Source organism: Pinus tabuliformis, chromosome 6 (genome assembly GCF_031772625.1).
Source record: "Pinus tabuliformis cultivar Carrire ecotype Pingquan chromosome 6, CPIR1, whole genome shotgun sequence".
NCBI lineage: Eukaryota > Viridiplantae > Streptophyta > Pinopsida > Pinales > Pinaceae > Pinus > Pinus tabuliformis.
Genome location: NC_142292.1, coordinates 1,930,094,876 through 1,930,101,996, shown reverse-complemented (window position 1 = coordinate 1,930,101,996; position 7,121 = coordinate 1,930,094,876).

Sequence of the window (7,121 nt, the reverse complement as noted above, 5' to 3'; positions counted from 1 at the left end):
TCCATTCTTTTCATCAACTGTATCTTGCAGAGACTGCACATGGTCATCTTCGTTAATTGTTGTGTCCTTGGAGACATCAACCTTAGCCATGAAGTGCAATATTTGTTGATCATCATCAAAAACATGTATATTAGTTATGTTATCAAGGATAGAAGTCTTATACAAAATTTCAATAGTACATCTATACCTAAGAGGCGACATCCTAGCAATTGCGTTTATTAAGGCATCAACAATGACATTACGCATTCTGGGCACAATAATGATATTGAAAGCTTGGAAGTTAGAGATTAGTCACCATACCTCTTGCTGGTAACTTTTGAGATGAGGTGATAAATAGTGTATGGTGTTTCGTACCTTCCATACCACAATTTTTAATCACCTACCACTTTGAGAGTGTCAATGTTGAGGCTAATGGCCTTGTGCAAACCCAATATGAGTGCTTCATATTCAACAGTGTTGTTCGTGCACTCGAACTCCAAGTGGCTTGAGATCAAATGTTTCCTGTACTTCAGGTCTATCAAGACACACCTGGATCCAAATCCATCCTGTGTCTTTGATTCATCAAAATACATGGTGCACAAATCATTTGTACATGGACCATTTGACGCACTAGTTCTACTTCTACTAGTGTTACGATGTAGTGTACAAGTTTCATTTCCATCAGTTGGGAAAGTAAGGAGACCCAATTGCATGTATGGTGGGCTTGGATCTCACTGTGCGAGATAAAACCCCAGCTGTGTTTCCAAGAGGTAGTTTCCAAACATGAGTTCCTTGAAATCCAACAGTTCTTTCTCACCATTGATGGGAGTGACATTGTGTCTCATGTGTCTCTCGAATAACACCCGAATCTGATTTCTTTTGCCCTGGTATGGAAGCCACAAGTGTGACAACTCTATAACAAAGTACCCATTCAACTTGCTGGACCAGTCTATGTTAAGCCATAAGCCATATTCTTCCAGTATGTCTACAATGACAATGTTGATGCACTGGTGAACTCGACTGTCATGACATAATCAGATGATCACATCCTGAAGTTCACCAATGGCTAGTACGCATGTTCAATCTAGTTGGAAAATCTACGTAGATGTCTTACTCCATTGCACATTGATTTGCTTGGCAATGGAAAGTGGCATGACGTTGGATGATGCGCCAAAGTCAACCAAATAGTTGTGAACATTGTAGTTAAATATTTCAAATGAAAGCAAGAATGGAGGGCAAACAAAGTTTTCTTCTTCCATCCGGAGTGTGTTGAGCACAGTTGTGAGTGAACTGGGAGATGTGCTCTCTACCTTGCTAGTAGAGATTGTGCTGTCTGCGGATGTTTTCCCTAATGCACGCAGCAGAATATCCCACTGACCTTGGATCTTAGCTAACTCGAACAAAGAGATGTTTGCACGATTTTTCTTCATGTCTTCCACAATATTGTAATCAAGAGCGGGTAGACTCACCGAGATGTTCGGGGTTAGGCTCGTGTTTATACTGTCTGATGGAGTGTTTTGCAGTTTACTGCTCATGGATGTACTCTTGTTTACAGCTATTTTCTCAGGCTTGCTTTATGTTTCCTACTTTTGCATGGCTGGTGGATCAACCTTCCTCAATAGTTCAAGCCTTTCTTGCATCTGCCCAATCTTAGGGGGAGCCCCTTGAATTTTGAGATTGTATCAACCACTTTGCTTTGGGGGATGCTTCTCGGTGTTCATTTTATGTGCTTCTTGCGATCATTGATACGTGTTGATCACCTGCCCAGTGTTGGCTTCCTCATTAGATGTAATATCTTCCTCATTGTCTTTGTCTCTTTACTGGTACTATGCATTGTTTACTTCATTTGGCATATGGTTGCATATTGACTCTGCAACTTGTTTACATTTTGGACAAGTTCCTTTCAGGTGACGATCTTCATGGAATGAGAAAAAACATTGTTCACACACAGTTCCGTCTCAAACATTGAGTTGGAGATCTGTAGAGTTTAGCTGGGAAGAGATTGTTGCCTCATGACATGCTCCCCTTCTGTTGTCTAGGAGGCTGTCTGCTCGCAGATGTCTCGATTGTTTATTTTTTAGTTGAGAGACCTCTGTTGTCAAGTTCTTAACGAGACGAGTAAGGGTTTTATTGTCACTTTCTTCCTTGTATTTACCCTTGCTCGCCCTAGCTTGGGGCTTCCTTCTTGCATCTCTGGAGTCGTTTGTTGGTTCATCATCCTTGATGACTCCAATCGCATGCAGGTCTTTTTCCACAACAATTGCTTTTTCACAATTCTCTAGTAACGTTGGTTTCATAGCTCACTTGATGAACTACGCAATGTTGGTTGGCATTGCAGACGTATAATTGTCGACAGTGACGGACTCACGAAGTCTTTTGTCTGCTGCAAACATGTTCAATATGTGCAAAGACCTTTGATTAAAATATTTTACTTTCTCTTTTGACTCCATCTTCAGGCTACCCAACTCTTTGAGAAACATGGAAAGGGTCTTGTCATCAACAATTTTTTCCAAAAACATCCTTTTGAACCTACCCAAGTTATGGATATAATTGACAGGAAGGTTGTGATACCATACCGTTGTGCATCCATCCAATGTACATGGAAACAATCTACATGCAACATTGTCGTCTCATACCTCAAGCATCTGCAGTCGCAGGTAGAAGTTGTCCAAGTGGTCTTCTACCTTCACTATTTTGTCACTATCATACTTTGTCAACATCCTCTCCCACTGATTTGGCATCCTTTGCAAAGCACCCAGGAGAGCCAATGGTCCCTGAGTCATCCATTCCAAGCTTTGGTCAGCCATGTCTTCTTCTTCTTCATCCTCCTCTGAGTTTGTTAGCTTGTCTCTACCTCCACCTCCTCTGCTGCCTTTCCCTTAACCTCCTGTATCAGAATCTGAGCCCAAGATCATGAGGATGTCCTGTTCTCCTTATCAGAAGGCTGGAGTTTACTCTCCATTGTCAACAACTTATGCCAGACCTTCGAGTGTGGCAAGAACTTCTTCTTCCATCGATGATACAACAACTCAGGTGGGAGTGGTATTTGGCTTATTTGATGCATATGGAAGATCATGTATTCCTGGGATTAGTCTGACTGCTTTGGAAAGCTGATGGGTGATGGGACAGATAGAGTGAAGGTGTTGATACAAAATTTCTTGTTCACATATGGGAGGAGAGGAGTAACCAATTACAAAGTTACGCGTAGGTGAGAGGGAGTGCGAGTTACTGCCTTGACTAGATGATTGATGGGTGGGGGTGAGAGGACATTCAGCCATGAACAACTGGCGACCATCCTTCTAGCACCATAAATGTTGATGGTGCTAGACCTCAACTAGATGGTGTATGAAGTCCCAACTAGACCTTAAATTTTTTGGTGTAGGAGTCCCATCCGGTATGATGGCTCGATTGCAATTATCTTAAAGATTTCCCTTAGCTCTTGCTTGTCAACACATGAGTGTGGTTTTCTTACTCTTCGGGCAACAAGTTTCGTGTGTCTAGCGAGTGCTTAGTGTTGCTTGTGTCAAGGTTCTTTCATTACATAGGGAGAGGGTGAGAGTGAGTCTCAAGTCGAAAGGAAATAGTCCTAACTCTGTTAGAGATGCACAACACAACAAGACATGTGCAACTTCTAGCAGAGTAGTCCACATGGATGTGGTAGTCACAAACACAAGGATCAAAAGATACAACATACAACACACAATGGAATAGTCCACACGAGTGTGACAGTTGTTATAATAATTTTATGAGAATGAATTTGTCGAGTGTCCGATGGAATAGTCCACACAGGCGAGACAACATTAACAATTGATACAACACATTTCCAACAACATATGTAATAGAACAACTGAAATAGTTCAACTGCCTTAATACACGTTAAATCAACATGAATTACAAGCATCCAAAGAATAGTATTACAAATGAATACAATACATGTGTGAAAATGTGTTGGCTTGTTAACAAGCTTCTGAATTAAGTGAAAGTTCGAAGATACATCCATACACCATTACATTACTAACCTCGATTGTGGGGCGTTGGAGCCACTACTCGATCCTCAAAGAAAAGAATACAAACTCTCAAGGCTATGTGGGAGGAGACAAGGTGAAAAGTCCTTTTCATGTACAAATGAAGGGTATGTATAACCAAGGGTGAGCTTGACCCTTGTGACTCTTCAACTTCCCTCATGATTGTTTGACTTACATGACTCTTCAAATGGCATGGCTCTTCAACTTTACATGTGGTTCTCTTGGACTTCCACATTACATTACATTGATTACAACAGTATGGGCCACCATAGTGATGTGGCTGAAATAACTCATGACACGACTCGACACGATAATGCTGGTATGTTCATGCTGATGGTGGTGTCCATGTTGATCTGTAGCACTGCTGAGTGATGAGTGTGCTCTTGGTGTATCATAGCTTCACCTCCGAATGCAAAGGTGTGCAGAGTGTTCGATGGTATTGGTGTTCAATTGATGTTGCATTTGTATGGATCCCTTTAGCTGGTACTTGGCATGCTTCATGTGTTCATCCATTCGCGAACAAGTCTCCTAGCATGCACTTCTTGTTCATCCTGTTCGTCGTTGCGCCATGTCTCATCCATGTACTTGTATTTGCAATCACTCATGATGAGACAACATCAAATCCATAAATATCCTAGTCTACCATGATGCATCATCTTTCGTTTTTGGGTGCAGGTGACTGGGAGAGAGGACAAGGCTCTGAAACTATGCAGAGCACATTTCAGGTTGAGATGCAGGCTCTGGGGCACTGTCAAGGAAAATTGCGCAGAGGTGACTCGGAGGCTGATATGATCAGTTCGGAACAATAGCAATCATATGCGGGATCTCGCTCAACTGGAAGGCATAACTATGCAATTTTTGTTGGAGCAAACAATGCGCAGCGGAAATTTAACAGACATACACAGCACATACAAAACCATAAAAAATAACACAAAGATTTAACGTGGTTCACCCAACCAATCTGGGCTACATCCACCAAACAGAGGCATCGACAATCTTATTATTCAACAGGAGATTACAACAATTTAATTCTTCACACATACTCTCAGCTCACCCTATTTTCTACACACATATCCTCTATGGGCTCACATTTCTTATAGCTAGAGTAGAAAACTGAATCATAAATTCTCTCACAACAAATATAGGATGCATTAACTCCTCCTCAAGAATAATGGAGCTAATATAGCAACAAATCCTATTGTTGTCACCTACATGAGATTTTTGCTAAATTAAATAAAATAGAAAATCTCAACAATCTCCACCTTGACAATAATTAGCCTGATACCCTGTTCATTTATTATTTTATCTTTTCTACAAGCCAAGAGAAGCCAGACACCAACGTAGCTTCTCTAACAAAACTGGTTTCTTGAACATGTATGCACATTTTTCCTTTGTATGCACTTTTTCAAGAGAGACTCGCCTTTCAGTGATAACCTATCTTACAAAATGGTACTTGATAGGTATATGCTTTGATTTACTATGATAGGCCAGATTTTTAGCCAAATGAATTGCACTTTGACTATCACAAAATAACTTGATGTTGTCCTCCAACCTACCAAACTCACCAAACAAACCTTTCAACCAAATCACTTCTTTGCAAGCATGTGAAGCAGCTATGTATTCTGCTTCAGTAGTGGATAAAGCAACAATGTTATGTAGCTTTGACATCCAGCTAATAGCTCCACTTGCAATAGTAAAGACATACCCTGACATTGACCTTCTCTTATCCAAATCACCTGCAAAATCGGAATCAACATATCCGCAAACAAATTCACTACTCCTGTTATAAGTGATACAATAATCACTTGTGCCTCTCAAATACCGAAGCACCCATTTTACTGTTGACTCGTGTTCTTTTCCTGGATTTGCCATATACCTACTGACAACCCCAACTGCATGTGAAATATTTGGTCGACTACAAACCATCACATACATTAAACAAACTACTACATTGGCATATGGAATTCGAGACATATATTCCTTTTCTTCATTTGTATTAGGACATAAACTAGAAGAAAGCTTAAAATGGGAAGCTAAAGGGACTGACACAGGCTTCACATTGTTCATACCAAACCTCAAGAGTATTTTCTCAATATACTTCTGTTGTGATAGCCACAGCTTACCATTGCTCCTGTCTCTGAAAATCTCCATGCCCAAAATCTGTCTTGCTGCTCCTAGATCTTTCATATCAAATGTCCTAGTCATCTGAGCCTTTAACATGTTGATCTCTATTATGCTTTTGCTTGCTAAAATCATATCATCAACATACAACACTAAGATAATGAACATGCCATTACTTAATTTCTTAAAGTAAACACAATTATCATATTCACTTCTTATATAATTTTGACTCATCATGAAAGAATCAAATTTCTTGTACCATTGTTGAGGCGACTGCTTCAGACCATACAATGATTTCTTGAGCCCGCAAACAAATTTCTTGTTGCGATTTTGAACAAACCCTTCTGGTTGTTCCATGTAAATCTCCTCATGTAAATCTCCATGTAAAAATGCAATTTTAACATCTAGTTGTTGTAATTCTAGATCAAGTAAAGCAACTAATGCTAATACAATTCGAATTGAAACAATTTTTACAACTGGTGAAAATATCTCATGAAAATCAATGCCTTCTTTCTGAGAAAAACCTTTTGCGACCAGCCTTGCTTTGTACCTGTCCTCTGTATCATCAACGCCCCTTTTCAATTTGTAAACCCATTTACATCCCACATTTTTTCTATCTTTGGGAAGTTCTACCAGATCCCATGTGCCATTCTTGTCTAATGCCATCATCTCGTCCTTCATAGCTTCTTTCCACTTTTCACTTTTAGAACCTTCTACAGCTTCCTGATAGCATAAAGGTTCATCATTGTTAGCGGTTAAAGCAACTGAAGTAACATAATCATCATACCTTTTAGGAGGACGTTTGATTCTCGTGGACCTCCTTAAATATGTTTCTGGTACTTCCACAATTTGCTGATTATTATCTGTAGGAACTTCTTCATGATCTACATATGAAACATGTTCGTGATCTACATCTGAATCTTGTTCATGATCTACATCTGAAACTTGTTCATGACTTACATCTGAACCATGTTCATCTTGACTATCATCAGTATT